Source organism: Microtus oregoni, unplaced genomic scaffold (genome assembly GCF_018167655.1).
Source record: "Microtus oregoni isolate MIOR12 unplaced genomic scaffold, Mior012 000169F_ref0000294, whole genome shotgun sequence".
In the NCBI taxonomy this organism is placed as follows: domain Eukaryota; kingdom Metazoa; phylum Chordata; class Mammalia; order Rodentia; family Cricetidae; genus Microtus; species Microtus oregoni.
Genome location: NW_024544825.1, coordinates 216,509 through 233,985, shown reverse-complemented (window position 1 = coordinate 233,985; position 17,477 = coordinate 216,509).

Sequence of the window (17,477 nt, the reverse complement as noted above, 5' to 3'; positions counted from 1 at the left end):
TTTGTAGGTAATGTACATGTCTTCCAAGTTTGATCATAGTTAATATAATGCATCTGCTGTTTCTGTATTGTATATTCCCCCTGCACCAGTATGTGTCTACCAGTGTCCTTGAGGTATCCGTTGGAATTTGGATTACTGCTTCCCTTAAGAATTTCACTTAGTGGCTTAAGTTCTTCCATAGGGAATTTTAAATAAGGTCTCTTCCACTGAATATCTCCTAACAATCTCTGAAAATCGTTCAGAGTCTGTAAGATATCCTTCCTAATTTTCAGTTTCTGAGGTTTAATTTCTTTAGGACTTAACTTATGACCTAAATATTGGAAAGGCATTTGCCTTTACAACTTTTCTGAGGTAATTACTAACCCTGCATGGGTAAGACTCTGCTGAAGTTTTCCATATGTGTCAAGCAAAACTTCTTTATTTTTATGGCAAGTAAGATATCATCCATATAATGCATAACACAAATTGTAGAAATTGATGTCTAATGTTTTGTAAAGGGTGACCCACAAATTTCTGGCATAATGTAGTACTGTTTGCCATACCCTGAAGCAAGACACTCAAATGATATCTTCTTATTTGTTCTTTGAAATTAACTGATAGAATACTAAATGCAAGTCTTTGACAATCTTGTGATGCTAAAGGGATGGTATAAAAAATTCTTTAAATCTAAAATAATCTTATAGGTGTCTCCTAGTATGGCTGTAGAAGACAAACCAGGCTATAAAGCCCCCATCATCTGCATAGTCTGATTAAATTTTCTTAAATTTCATATCAATCTCCATTTTCCTGATTTCTTTTAAATCACAAAATAGGAGAATTCCATGGGGGAATTAGAGGGTGTAATGTGACCATTATCCAGCTGTTCCTGCACTAACCGCTGGGCAGCTTATAATTTTTCTTCTGTTAGAGGCCACTGATTTACCCATACAGGCTCGTCACTTTTCCAGACAATTGGGTCTGCATGGAGTGCAGGCATTTTAGTGAGCTCTCCTAAAAATACCCTAATGTTGCCCTGGGAGATCTTTTGCTAGGTATGATAGGATCAATCCTTCCCTCATTCGTCTTGCCCAGCCCTTGATTGGGCAAGAACCCTTGCTGGAACATTTGCTTGGCAATAACTGTGTTGGGGTTATAAGCATATAAATATACTCACATTCAGGTCATAATGTCTCAGCCCCACAAGTTGATAGGTAATGAGGAACAAGATATGACTGAAAAATTCCTTCATGGCCCTCTCCATCTCTCTAGTAAAGCTACTTTGTTCAGGATTTTGAGTTTGACCAATCCCTTTTAACTGTGTAGTAAAGTTTTCACTTTAGGCCACCTTGAAGGCCATTGACTAATAGTTATAACAGAAATATCTGTAGCAGTATCCAAAAGACCAGAAAATTTTTTCCATTGATAAACATAGTGAACTCTGGTCACTGTGACCCTATAGCTTGTAGCCAATAGGCATCAGATGAAACAAATCCAGCCTCTCCTCTCTTATTTTACCTCCTTCAAGTTGATTTCTAGTTTGCACATTAAGAAGTAAAATTAATTTTGCAAGCCTCTGTCTGGCGTGTATTTACCACTTTAACTCCATTATGTGAGTGAGTCATAACCTTGATTTCTCCTTCAAAATCAGCATCAGTGACTTCAGGAGCATCAACAATCCCTTGCATAGTGTTGCTACTTTTCCCCAATAATAATCCTAAAGTGCCTTCCGGTAAAGGTCCATAATCCCCAGTGCAGAGAGCTTGATTTCAGGAGTTAAAACTGTGTAGATGGAAGAGCTGAGATCAAGCCCTGCACTGCCTGAGGTTGCTCTACAAAGATCCTGAATATATTTCCTTGCGGGGTGGGGGTAGGGGGGCAGGCAAATGCCTGCTAGGATAGGGCAGCTAGCTGCATTCATCACTGCTAGGCCATCCTGCGTGGAACCAGAGACCTCTACCCATAGCCTGTCTTCTGGCCTGTGCAGCGTGCAGCATGCAGTGTGCTCTCAGTGGCTCAGAAGTTCCTTTATAGACCGGAGACTGTGGCTGCAGCTGCAAATCCTGGAGGCCTTAATGGTACCATTGTATAGGCTAGTGGTGGCGGTGGATGTTTGTAAATTTAGAAGTTGCCAGCTACAATGTGTGCACTTGGGCGGCCACCATCTAAACTGCATTGGCCTGCAGATGTTGCTGGGCGGTATTCCCATACTCCCTTCATTCTCCTGCCCACTCAGCAGTGGCAGAGGCTGTGGCTCTGAGACACAGCACCGGTAGCTTGCTGGGAGCAAAGGCAGAGCCATGCCATGCCTTCTCCAAGTCCTTGAGCAATCCAGAGAAGGTGGCGGCTGTGCTGCCAGCATGGGGGTGATGGGAGGAATATTTACACTATCTACAAACATTAAAAATCTCTGCATTTGTTTGTGCTCCACCCCAGCTCCCCTGGCTATCAAAATATACCCAAGTAAATGTATAGACAATTGTCTACTCTATCCTTGTCCCATATCTACAATTACATAATTTTTTTTACTCCTGATAAATATCACCACCTTTCCACCTTAATTGTTTAATTACTTCTACACTGGCAGTGTCTTATTTATCTGCAGTGAACATCATGTGTTTCCCTGTACCACTGGCCACATGTCTGGACACCATCTGTCAGGATTCTTCTGTTGTGAGCCCCAAGTTGAGCAGCTGTTTGTCAGGGTCCAGTCTTGACAAAGTTCACACATTTCAGGACAGGGGCGTAAGAATTAGAATAAATATTAGGCAGGAGGAACAGAGATATGAAAGGAAAGGAACAGAGGTGCAGAATATAACTGGGAGGGCAACCCAGTGAATACTGAATTTGCCCGCATTTATTTTCCATATGCTTATATACACCAATTCAAAAAGGTGGGGGGAGAAGGCAAAAGACTGCTTTAACATGATACAAAGAACATACAGAGTAACTACCTGCTTCAGTAACTAAAGCATCAAGCAACTATGTTCTGAGTCAAGTATTCTGCTGTTTAGATAGGATATGCAGTGATCACACCTTAGACCAAGTATCCTGTAGGCAGCCATTCCCTGCATCAAGCATCCTGTCACATCTTTAAAGGAGAAGGAATAAGCTTAAATTCTCTGACTTTTGGTCAAGGTGGAATGGATCCACCTCTGTGGGCCATCTTTTTTGTTTTGTTTTGTTTTGTTTTGTTTTTTGTTGGTTTTTCGAGACAGGCTTTCTCTGTGGTTTTGGAACCTGTCCTGGAACTAGCTCTTGTAGACCAGGCTGGTCTCGAACTCACAGAGATCCGCCTGCCTCTGCCTCCCAAGTACTGGGATTAAAGGCGTGCACCACCACTGTCCGGCTACTGTGGGACATCTTAATACCCAAAACACCAAGTAACCACACCTTAGGTCAAGATACCTTGTTTGAAGCCATACCTTAAGTCAGACATTTGTCAATAACATTAAAAGAACAAGAGTAGGCTTAACCTCTCCGGCCTTCAGTCAAGGTGAAGCAGATACAGTTTTCTGGGCCTGTACAGGTACCTAAGAGACAGGATGATATTAAACATTATTCTGAGGTTTAAATATTTCATGTCTCATTTTGAGAAATTGTTCTGATAGCCTAAGAGCTAGACATCTGAGAAAAAAAGGGCATTAAATGCAATTAAATTCATTTTCACAATAATATTGCCTTAGCAGTGTATATTGAAAAATCAGCACAATTGTTTCTTTAACCAGTGATTGATGGCTGTGTATTTTGGGTACCTCATAGGAGGGCCATTGAGTGAATTTAGTCTCATCAATACTGTACTTGTGGAAAATGTAATTAATTAAATTTGAAATTTATTGAGAATGAAATAAATTTTTATCTCTGTATATGTACTAATTTTATATGGCTTAGGAAGATTATAGCAATGCATTACAATAAAATTATAGCATAGAGATTCAGCAATCATGCCAGTTCAGGAGTTTCTTTGGAAGCCTAGTCATGAAGTTATTGAGTCAAAAGACGACACAAAGCCACAGGTAGAATTTATACTGGAATTAGGGGAAACATGAAAGGGCTATACAAAGAGAGAAATAAAATGATGACCCAAAATAGAAATTCATGGGAAAAATTAGTAAATAACTGTCATTTTTTATTTCTTTAATAAAAATTCATTTAAAAATTGCTGTCTTTTAGTTCATGAAGGAATAGACGCTAGGAGCTAGGTATACCCTATATCTAATCTCTACTTTAATACTCCAATGTAGGTTTAAACAGTTAAGATTTTCTGATTCTCTTCCTTCATCTGGTGGTAGAAACAGTAATAAATATCTTATAGACTCATTGTTCAGATGTAGTGATTTTACTCTTCTGTAAAAACCTTTAGTTCATTTTTAGTAAAATCTCTAACTATGATAGATGCAATAAACTCCACTGCAGGTATTTTTTCTAATATTAATATTCTCCATCTTTTTGGTATCTGTGAATATATACATAATATATATTTATATATGTTGCATACATGAATATAATATGACAAGTAATAATATATACTATGTAATTAACACTGTATTTAAACCAAAGCAAGTATAAGGAGAAAGAAGTCAGGACTTTGGACCTGTCACAGATTTGATGGGGTAGTTCTTTTTGTCAGCCCTAGTCAAACTTTATTGGACAGAAAAGGTTCTGTGTACACTAAGGAATTCATAGAAAAGAATTGGAAGTTATCCTTGGGATGCGTAATTTGGTTGTCTATAAGGTCCTCATGTAATTCACATCCATACTGTTATATATATATATATATGTATATATATATAAATATGTATATATATGTGTGTGTGTTTGTGTGTCTGTGTGTATACATATTTATAGTATATACACACAAATGTGTATATATCTTCTCCATACACATACACACATTGTATTATATATATATATATATATATATATATATATATATATATATATATATAGTAAAGAACATTTTTATTGCTTAATGTGACAGCCTCATCATCAAAATACTATTCCTCAGAAAACCATCTCTAAATAAGGGACAAGCACCATCATTTTAAGCGACCTTTTTGCCATATTTTCTTAGTGACTCGTGAAAGCTAATGTGCAGAGCTGGTGATAAGGAGCTGCTCTGTAGCGGGCAGTAACTGCTACCTAAAAGCAAACTGAACTGGCATAAATAATTGTGCTGTAGAAAGCCTTTCTGTTGCACCTTGCCGATCACTGACAATTTACATATCTTAGGAAAACCTTTGTTGGCTTCTGTCATTTCCTCACTATTATGTGCCTTTCTGGATAATTACCAGTTAATGTGAAAAAGCAGATGGAAAAAAACCTTGAAATTTCTGATAGAGAATCCTCAAACCTCTCCTCTTATCTGTGCATAGCAGCTTCCTGATTTCAAAAGAAGTTTCAAAACCTTTGTTAAAAATGTCCCTGATTCCCAGTTTGAATGAACCAAATGACATTCAGCTAAAATTATTCTCTTTTTTCCACAATTAAATTCCATTATCATGAACTGTCAAAGTAAAATGGAAGGCCTCTTAACTAATGTGTCAGTTGTTTGCGTGGTATATTTTGTGGCACCAACTATATAAAGCTGTGTAAAGTGTTTATGAGGTGGAGGGAAACAACCACGATTTTTCAAAAATGTGTGTGTGAATAATATAGTCTCTTTCTCCCTTTTACCATCCCTCTTCCAAAACAGTTTTCTTTTACAGAGAAACTAATTGACCATTTCATAAAATTTGTAGGTGGCTTGCACATTTTATCTCTTTATCCTCAAAATAACTTGTCTGTCCTGACTGCATGATCATTTGTGTTAGACATTAAGAAAATTCACGTGTCACTCCTCTTATTAATTAAGATGTGATTGCAGCTAAATTAATGGATGTTATTACAAGATTGTATTCAAATTTCTATCATAAAATGCAGCATGTCAGACTTGTTTATATCTAATGGTAAGAGATAAATAGGTTACCACAGTAACAGTCTTGAAATGCCCTTTTGGAATTACCTTCAGTAAGCTTGTCTCACCTCACCTATTACCACATCTTCAGCATGTAGAGTATTTACAAGTTTTAAAGGGACCACCCCCCCTGCCCATTCTTGAATTCCTAGAAAGGAAATTTTTATTGTTAATTCTAGAGTGAGCTTGTGAATTTTCCATCAATGAAACATTGATTTTATGGAGCACTCAGAGGCAATTCCAGTCTTACTCCAGCTTTTGTTGTAGCTACTTTTGAACTTATAATTCTGCTCTGAATTAAACAGGGAATCTCAAAGATATGTTTCATCCAAGTATTTCATATGCCAGATTTTGTCCCTTATATATAAGTGGATTCCACAAATGGGGGATGCCATTGGGAGACTGGATAACTGATGAAGTATAGGTTTGTTTTCATGGTTATGATAACTGGAGAATGTCATATTACGGTACTAACAGAGTTCGGTGTCTAGTGGGGCTCAACACAATTCATATATGGTGCTTGCCTCTGTATCTTCACAAGGAAGAAGAAACAATTATAATAAGGGTCCTCAAATCTTGATATGGGGACAATAATCCCATACATGAAGGTAGATTATTTGTTACTTAATTGTATCACAGAGTGCTTATGTCTTAATAACAATACTTTTAAAGGTTAAGTTTCAGTATACATTTTGAAGAACATTTTATTCGAGCAATTAATTTAGTGTGCTCATGAAGCATTAATATGGAAATCAGAGAACAGTGTGCAGAACTTGGTTTTTACCTTCCACTGTGTGGGTTCTGGGGATCAAACTCAGGATATCAGGCTTAGTAATTGATCACAGGTTTTTTTTGAAACATAAACATTAAACACTAACAATTTTTTTATTTGATTTTTACAACAATTCTAAGTAGATGATACAATTATTTTGTATATCTTACACATGACAAAACTGTGTTCAGAGAAATGGAATAATAGCGCAAAGGTAAAAAATGCAAAATTGTGGAAATAAGGCCCAATATATAATGCAACTCCTGTACCTAAGGCGCCAGGATCATTTAGTAAATATGGGCAAAAAAAATTTGCAAACTCTAGAGAACAGTGAATTTACCATGAGACTGTGTGTCCTTGGAATATCTGAAGCTACACTCATAAAGACTCAACAACATGACTGCCTAAACATGAGCTGAACAAGGATGACACTAATATACATGCTAATGTGGATGGGGAAAAGCCCATGAGGACTCAACCCTATACACATAACTGCAGGCAACTAAGGAATGCTCAGAGGAGAGTAATAGTCTTCTCCATGGAAGAGTACGCCAGTTGGTTATCCAATATTAAACGGTGAGTCAGTCCTGAAAACATGTATTTTTATATGTTATGTGTATTTTTCTGTGCTTTAACCTTTACAAGAAAAGTAGCTTGAACTCACCTCATCTTTAGTTGAGATATATACATATATTCAACTCTATTATATCCAAGAGATGTTTTCTTCAGCTGTGAAATTGCCTGAATTATGAATTACAAAAAAATTAATTACATCCTTGAATTAAAATTGCTGGCATATTGGTTTTAATACTCTAACTCTTGGGAATATTATTCTTTGGTACAATACCTTTGGAAACTAAACTCAAAGATAAAATTCCAAAAGGCCATTTTAAATTCTGCTATTGCTTCTGGCTGGATTAATGCTGGCTCAAGGTCCTGTCAAAATTACATAATGTATTTAATGTTAACTCTAATTTACAATTCTATTTAAAATATTTTTAAGAACTCAAAAAACTAAACATCAAGGAAAACCCCTTAAAAAACTCAGCCTGGAACTCAAAAGATGACAAATGAATGACTAAAAAATGTTTAAGTTCAACATCCTTAGTCATAAGGAAAATTCAAATTAAAACTATTTTCAGATTTCATTTTACCCTTGTCAAAACGCCTGAGATAAACCAGCAAATAATGACATATGCTGGCATGGATATGACAAAAGTAGAAAACTTATTCACTGCTGATAGGAATTTAAACTGGTTTAGATACTTTGGAAATAAGTATGGAGGTTCCTCAAAGTCTGGATGTAGCTCTTTGACATGATCTAGATATACAACTTTGAACAGAGGCCCAAAGGACTCTTTATCCATCTTTAGAAATACCTGTTCATCTGTATTTATTGCTGCTGTATTCCCAAAAGGAAAGAAATGGAAACACCCTAAATGCCCAATAAATGGACAATGAAAATGTGGTATATTTATAAAATGGAATATCATTCAGTTGTTAAGAAAAATGAAAATTTCAGGCTAGTGGATGAGACTAGAAACAATCACTGAGTAGAAAACATAGACCAGAAAGAAAAACATCACATGTTCTCTCTCATTTGTGGATATTAGCTTTGAAAATATAGAGTTATGATCAAATCCTGACTGGAGTATCCTGTGAGTCTTGATCATCTCAGGCAGTGGTCTTGTCTACAGAGTTATTCCTGGACAAAGATATACAGAGAACCTGTCTCAAAAAGTGAAAGTAAAAATGAAAGAAATAGAGGTTAAAATAAAGGCACATAAAGATGGAAAATACACAGAGAATCCTGATACTGTATGCTATTTTGCTCTCTTTGAATTGTTTGAATGCTGAGTAAGGAGCAACAGCTGCTAAAAGATATTTGCTTAGCTGAAATGGTGCACATCTTTTACAACATTCTGCTCAGACCTCCACAAAATATTCAGAGACTGTTTGCAATCTTACCAGACATTAATCCTGAAATTTAACCATCATTTTACTTTCACAGGATCCCCAGAAAGAACGTTGCCCTCATGCCATCTGAAAGTAATTCTAGAGGATGATGCCCCTTCTCCCACTAAAGTTTGTCCTTGGGTTTAGGGACATCATTTAGGGGTTGATTATAATTAGTATATGGTTGAGGGTTGGGGGAGGAATTTTATAAGCTCAGGAATCTTTTTCAAAAAAAGAGGGATAATTAGATGATGGAATAATAGATGGGTACTTGTGAGTTATTGTTTTTAGACAATTATATTGGTATAGATTCTTGTATATTGATACAAAGTTAAATTATATTGACTATTGTATGCATGCATGCTTCTACCTCTGTTTAAAACATTTTTATATATTGATATATATTGTATTGATATATGCATATTTACCATATTGCAGTGTACATTTCTACCTCTGATCAAGATACTTATATATTGTTTATGTATTGATATATATTTATCATATTGCAATGTGTACTTGTACATTGTTTACATTCAGAGGTCATTGTCCTCATTTATTGCACAGTTGTTTATTGTCTTAATCTTTAAGTTAGATAGGTATTGAGAATTATATAGATCAATAGTCATCTATGTTTGTCATTTATAATTAGGCTAATCAGGTTCTTTAGATAAATAGAGATTATTTTCAGTATAGGTAGATAATCTTCAACCTCTTCAAAGAACTGTAGAGAATGGCCTTTAATCTAACTCAGAGTTCCATGGTAGTGAGACAAAATCACCCTGGCAACACCAATCTATTCCTGAGGAAATGTTAAGTACCAAAGATACTTCATCTGGAGCCTTTCTTTTTGGCAGAACTGGCCTTTGGGCAAAGAAATGCCCATACCTCAACTACTGACAGAGATACAGAGTATCCGTAAATGGGTAAAACAAGACTGTCATATCCTGCCAAGACAGGGTAAGATAGTTTTGAAAAGTTTCTTGCCTTTGAAAATGGTATGTTAGTCACGTTAGGCCTTAGCCAAAGTTGGTTGCTTCAATGTTGCAAACATTACTTTGGGTGATTGCCCAGGTAGCCAGTTGTCTCTGTGATTTGTTGCATGTTTTGGAAGTTGTTTGATTGCACTTCCTAATTACTCAGGTAACATTATTTCCCTCCTTAGATCTTTGATGGGGTTGAAGACTTTATAAATGTAGTTACTTTCCTCTCATGACTTGGCCAAGTTATTTATTATACAAAACTTAAGCTAGTTAGAACAGGATATTTGTTCTTATTGTATATAATTTCATAGTAGGTTAAGAACGCTCTTACTTAAACAAAAGGGGGAGGTGCTGCAGGAGCTGCTTCTGCTCCTTCAGCCAATATACTTTAAGATACCAGGACACTTGGGCATGATCTCTTTTGCTTTAAAAAAACAGCGGCCAGCCATGTGTGCTTACTCTTCCGGCTCCTAGACTCCTTTCCTGATCACGCAGAGGGCTGTTGTCTGAGACAGTGATCTGTAAGTTTTTCCCCTTTAAATAAATAACCATTCTATTAATCATAATTCAAAACTGGTGTGGGATTGTTTGTGACTTATGCCTTCAACAATCTGTCCTGCCCGCAGGATGTGTTGAGGCAATTGTGTTGAAGAACTTGTAGGAGTAGTAAACCAATCACTGGTCCAGCTTGAGGCCCCTGCCACTAGAGTGAGCCCATGCTCTACACTGCTTGGATGGCCAGGAACTGGATACCTAGGGCAGAACTAAACACAACTAGCAGAACAACAAACAAAGGAACAAACAAAGAAAAAACTAAAATGATTTTTAATGATATTTTCTTGTATCCATAGATCTGTACCTTGTCCAGTCATCATCACAGAAGCTTCCTCTGTCAGCAGATAAGAGCAGAATACAGCTACAGCCAGATATGCATAGAGAATATAAATTGGAGGTCTCCCTCGAGTTCCTCACCTCAAAGTTTGGTGAACCCTGCCAAAAAGGGGGAGAAAAGACTGTAGGAGTCAGACAGTATGGAAGATGCCAGGAGAACATGTCTTATGGAATCAACTAAGTAGGGGTCATACAAGCACACACAGACTGAAGCTGCAATTATGGAGTCCCCACAGTCTGCACTAGGTCTTCTGCATATATGCTATGGGTTTTAATTTGGTGTTTTTGTAGGACTCCTAACAGTGGGAGCAGGCATGTCTCTGATTCTTTTGCTTTCTCCTGTGACTCTTTCCCTCCTATTGGGTTGCCTTGTTTATCTTTCATATGAGTGCTTTTCCTTTGTCTTATTGTACCTTGTTTTGTCATGTTTGTTTGTTGTCTCTTGCTGTCCTGCCCTTTTCTGAAAGGAAATGAAGGGAAAGTTATTCAAGGGAGAGGAGAGGTTGGTGGAGTCAGGAGGTGTAAAAGAAGGGGAAACTGTGTTCAGTATGTATTGTACAAGAGAAGAAAATATTTTCACTAAATAAATAAATAAGTAAATAAAATAGAAATAAAAGGGATAAAGGTGAATGATAGAACAGATAAATAAATGAGGTGAAAGATGAAAGGTAGGATAGAAGAGGAAATGTTGAACAGGATACTAACACTAAAGAAATTTCAAAAGAGTCATATAGAAACCCACTATAGTAAGCTGCTTCTTCAAGACTGGTTTCTCTGTAGTTTTTGGTTCCTGTCCTGGAACTAGCTCTTGTAGACCAGTCTGGCCTTGAACTCACAGAGATCCGCCTGCCTCTGCCTCCCGAATGCTGGGATTAAAGGCATGCATCACCACCGCCTGGCTTGTAGAAGCTTCTTAAGATACATACACTTATATAAAATTAACTTAAATGGAATTACCCTATAATTAGAAGATAGTGCCCCTACTAGATACTATAGGCTAACAAATGAAAACCTCCCTGTCTGGAATAGAATATTCTTTTGGAGTTGTTAGCTACTAAGCTTCCATGGATTCCTACATGTTATGCGCTGTGCTCACTGGTCTTGTTTACCCACCTAAAGAAGATCATTTCTCTGCATATGCCACATATTTCAGTAATAGAATAGAGGAATTAAGCTGGTACTCACTTGGATGCTTCTTATATATGGTTATTACTACTAGGTCTCAAACAAATGGCTAGCTGAGGTGTCTATTTATCATATCTAAGTAGACCTGGCTATCAGCTTCTCCCAGCATCACTCTGTCCTTTCCTGTACTGGATATGGCTGGCATACACTGCCCCTACCCTAAATTTCCCCAGTCCAGGGGCTGGATTGTGCTTCACCACTGCTTTTCCCTATAAAACCCAGACATTTTGGTTACCTGGACCTTTGGTCTACCTCATACCTTTCTTGCTTCTTGGTCTCCTCGCTCTCCTATCTCCCCTCTCTATTCTCTTCATGTGGCCAGGCTCAGGACCATGTTCACTGTGGGCTACCTCAGATGTTTCTGCCTCTGGCTATGATCTCCCTTTTATCTGCAATAAACTATCTCCCCCACCATAATACCTAGAACCAGTCATGTCCTCTTTTTTAGTTACTTCTTCCATTTATCTGGTTCCAAAACCTTGTGATTAGCATGTGAGTTCCCTTCCAAGGCCTTTATGAACCAAATTTCAGATCTGACTCTCCTAAGGTATCTGTGAATGACTTGTTCCTACTGGCTTCTGCCACAGGCCATATTTGTCTCTGAATTCTAGAGTCTGGTTCCAGCTGCTCTACCTCCACACTTGAGGATGCTGGTAGCCAGGTGTACTCTAACCATTCAACTTTCTGGGACTTTTGGGCATTCTTTATATTAAGACACTTTCCCTCTATTGAAACTCTCCCTTTTCCCAAAAACCCTCCTCAAATCTACCTCTCCAGGTGTTTTAGCCTTTACCTGATCTAACCATTTATCTCTCCATGTCCACTGGGTAAGTGTCTTCACCTCAGAGTACAGTTTTCTGCTTTTATAACAAAAGGCCACACTGGTGTTCCAGGAAGCTCCTCTTACCCTACTGTGCCTCCAGTGACACGAGAAGGGATACCTCCCTATGATTGGGAAATTTTCTTGGACAAGTCTTACATTCTGTTTGGGGATGCCTTGAAATAAAATTCTTGTCACCAGGATACTTTTTCCACCTCAGCTCAGTTACTTATTAAGACTTTTCTTTCATATCACCCTAGGAGCTGCAGTCCTTCCAGAAGTCACACCTAAGATGACCATGCCCTTTCCTGTTTCCTTCCCTTGGGAGATACCTGTTCCATCTCTCTTTGTGCCTTCCTGGGCATATACATTGGGAGTTTCCACTCTTCCTCCTTGGACTGGCCTTCTCTGTCTCTCCTTTATGCCCTTCTGCAGCTAGAATACTCTTTGACCCTGTTCTCTGTCTCAGTTCCCCCCTAAAAGTCCCACAGCTTCTCTAACTCTGTCTAAGCCAAAAGTCTCTTCCCTGGTTGAAAAGCCAAGTTCCCTTTTAAGGCTCCATTCATCTTGTTTCTTATATAATGTACTATTTAATTCTAATTCTGTCAAAAAGCTAACCATGTCTCCAGAGATCTTGAGCTCTTTTCTCCCAGTACAGCTTTTTTTGGTGAAGGGTATGTTTATGTTCACTCAGTTTTTGAATCAACTTACCCTTGAATCGTTGTCTTTATTTAACAAAATCCTACAATATACTTGGTATTGGGCTAAGTATAGTTATTAAAGGGTTTTACTTATTACTTAATACACATACTATCCCTAATTCTAGGTAAAAAAAATAAATGTGAAGGAACTTGCTAGTTATCACTAAAATTTTTCTGAGGTTGGCCTTAAAGACAGCCCTATCTGCTCTCAAACATCATGGAACAATGAGGTCTGTGAGCTAAGCAACTAGGTTGAAATGACCAATTTGGCAAACATTTAATGACTGCTATGAACAATATATGCCAGGAGCAAAGACCTGTATTTTGGTTATAGTCAAGTCATCTTAGTCACAAATTAATTAAGCTATTCAGAAGCCTCTGTAGGGCAAGTTCCAGGCCAAGGATGACCCTTACCTCCCTGTGAGTTAAGATCTCCTGCAGACCAGTGGATCTCAGGTTCCAGAAGTAATTAGCATTTCCTTTGTTAGTAAATATTTACAGACCCTCAGCATCTCCTCATCTCTTCCTATCAGCTGGGGGGGGGAATGCCTCCAGCCCTGACATTCCAGCATCCGCCCCTCCCTCCTGCCTTTTTGCTATATAATGCTCCTGATAAAAAATAAAATTGGCAGTTTGATCAGAATACAGACTTGATGTCCATTTCTTGTGTCTCTTGTCCCTTTCATTCCTTTTCCCTCTAGGGTTCAGGATCTCCATTCGTTTCCCGCTGACAGGGACAAATATACTCTGCTTGCGTAAATGAAATATATTGAGATTTGAATCAAAGGACAGGTTGTTATGGAAAGTTTTGAAATTCGATGATTTATCCATATGTGGATTAGAGAAGATTTTGTAAACTGGCTTAAGAATCCAAATTACATATTAGCTATTTTGAAAGTATCTCAGGGATCTTTTATTTTTGGTCATAGCTCCTCTTATTCTTAAAAAATATCCCTTGGGGTCCCCCTGCCCCACAGCAAACTCCGGCGGGTGAGCAAGCAACCACAGTTGGCGGCGGTGGCGGCGGGTCAGACATATAAACACAGGAAATAGCCATAAATGTTTATTAAAAAGGGGAAGGGAGATAGAGAGAGAGAGAGAGAGAGAGAGAGAGAGAGAGAGAGAAGGAGAGAGGGAGAGAGAGAGAGATAGAGGAGAAGAGAGAGAAAAGAAAGGAGAGAGAGGAGAGAGAGGCAAATGCCCCGTGTGAGAGGAAAAGCAGGAAGAGAGCAGGCAAGGCGGAGGTCAGGAGTTAAAAGGAGTGGGCGTGGCTAGGGCAGGGACCAAAAGAACAACATTCCCGCATCTTGCTTTTAATAAAAAGCAAATTAGACGCTCCAGTTTGAAGGAATTGGGGCGGTGAAATTCTCAAGACTGCTTCCGGCTGATTGTGGGCGTCGTCTTTGGGGGGGGCGAGAGAAGGCTGGGTGCTGGGAACATCCTGGCATAGCTGGTCTCTTTGCTTTTGACCGATGTCTGTGGCATGGAAATGTCTGGTATCTCTTACCCTGTTTAAGGTATTGGCAGAACAAAGAACAAAGTTAAATTAAGGGAAAAAAAAATTTAGGACCAGGGGATTGAGGGGGTATCTGACCTGTTTAAGATGGATTCTTTAATTCGGCTCCCTGGAACTCACGAGAACTCGTTGGATTTGTGAAAACAGAAGTTTTAGACACATAATGACTGTAGCATAAGAGATAAACTTGGTTTGAAATTTGTTTGGTGAGGTCACCTTGCAAAACCTCTCAGCTGTCAAACTGTCAGAGATCTTTGAGAAGGATAAGATTTTACTTGAGTTACTGATTAAAAAATGACAGAGAACTTACTTGGTTGGCACCCAGAGCTACTCTTTTTGGGTCCTCCATGGTCACTGAAGGTTGCACTTGACCTTTGCTGTTTAGCGCAGGGCCTGCCAGACTGCAGAAGATCCTGTGGGCTAAGAAATCTGTAGGAAGACAGGCCTACCTTGACCTGAGCAGCTAGGCTGTCGATTCCAGTGATTCCGTCCACGTCTAGAGGTCTTTACTTTAGATGAAAGGCAGGTTTGCCCAATGGTCAGCGCTCTGCAGTCGAAGCAAAATGCAGAAGGACGTTGTTCTGCGCGTGTCTGTCTTCTGTCTTCTTTGGAGGGAGCAGAGAGCAGCTTCTAGGAGCCAACCTGTCTCTTTTTTATTGTTGTGAAAAGATTTTAATAATTAAATACTTAAATATCACATTCCCAGATCTCTGAGCAGTTGAGGGCTGTTTATCAGGTATAACTATAGTATAGAATTTGTTTGGAAAGTTGGGTCTGAGCTTGACCACACTGGCTCTCAACAGGTAAGATTTACATTTGTAAAAAGGCAAATAGAGGGGAAAAAAGCTTGTAATATAAGGTTATATTACTGACAATGGTAGAGAACAGCTTAAGAGACTTAAAGGTACATACCAGCTTAAAATATATGTATTATTATGTATAGAAAGAGTGAACAAGAATTGGGCAAGTGGACAACTCTGATGGGCCCTATCAGAGACATGCCATTGCTCAAAACACTTGTAACAGAGTTAACAGGTGGATTTTAGTGAAAACCGGGTGAGAAGGCAGGGTAAAACCGGGAGTAAAACTGGGAGAGTGTGGTCACGTGGTCTGACCCTCAGCCAAGAGGGGGGAAAAAGTCACCTGACCCATCTGTCCTTCAGCCAAGATGGCGACCACCATGTGTAGTCTGCTCTGTTAGAGCCCGCCATGCCACAATAAACCCGCACAGGGAAGGGGCAAAAGGCTGGAACCGAAAAACGGCTGTGTAAGTGTAAGGCATTAAAGCATGAGACCAGAGTGATAGGTCTGAATAGCTTGACTCCCATGGTGAAGGCCGTGCAAATACCCGCAAAAACCGTGGCACCTCAAGCCTACAAGGAGAACGGCTCCCCGTTAAGGCGAGATGCAGATGGCACGAACCTCCGGGCCCTATGGAAAGGCGTACGATTCCATAGGGGGGGAGGCTATAACCTAGCTGAATCGACTCGCAGCCAAGAGGGATCCAGCCTAGGTCAGGCCGCACCGAGCGGCATGCTGCACCGTAGCAGCAGTTATGATGAAAGGAAGGAAGAAAAGGAATGAAAAAAGAAAAAGAGGGAGAACTGGAGACCCCGGGCCTCCAGGCGCGGGTGAGCTGAGGGGCTGGCTAAGGCCAGCCGTCTCAGGCACAGGCTTAGCACAGGAGACAAGCCGAATTGAATGCCAGCGAAGGGAACAACTGAGGCCCTGAAAGCCCGCGGTTGGAGGTCCCCCCATCCCTAGAAACCGTGAAGGGTTGCCAGGAGCTCAACGGTCAAACCCTTAGGTTAAAAGAGATGGTTAAGCTGGCTGAGATGGGGACACTCACGATTAGTTGATCCAGGCAGATGGAACACGTGGTCGTACTCAGGTCCTGATTCTGCCCCGGGACGGCGCCGAAAGCTGGAACTTCGGCCCCAGGTGAAAATCTGGGGCGGACGAATCATCCGAGTCACGGCACCAATCTTATTCTTAAAAAATATCCCTTGGGGTCCCCCTGCCCCGCAGCAAACTCCGGCGGGTGAGCAAGCGACTACAGTCGGTGGCGGTGGCGGCGGGTCAGACATATAAACACAGGAAATAGCCATAAATGTTTATTAAAAAGGGGAAGAGAGAGAGAGAGAGAGAGAGAGAGAGAGAGAGAGAGAAGGAGAGAGGGAGAGAGAGAGAGAGAGAGAGAGAGAGAGGAGAAGAGAGAGAGAAAAGAAAGGAGAGAGAGGAGAGAGAGGCAAATGCCCCGTGTGAGAGGAAAAGCAGGAAGAGAGCAGGCAAGGTGGAGGTCAGGAGTTAAAAGGAGTGGGCGTGGCTAGGGCAGGGACCAAAAGAACAACAGCTCCCAAAATGGCACCACGAAAAATGAGCTGGGACCTCCCCCATAAATCAATAATTAGAAAAATGCTGTACTGGCTTGCCTACATCCTGATGTAGGCAAAATGAAGGCAAAATGCATCTTATGGATATATTTTCTTACTTGATGCTAATATAAGCTTTAAGGAACACAGATAAATTGAAGCGATTATTTGTATCTTATTGAACCCTATTAGAAATCAACAGCAAGAGCAACAATAGAAACTGCAAAGGTACTTGGAGAGTGTGACGATGGGTTTTAATGTGAATTTGTCATGAATTAGGATCATTAGAATACGGAACTGCAACTGCAGTTTGTCCTGATGGCCTTAATTGTCAGTGGGAAGATCCACTGTG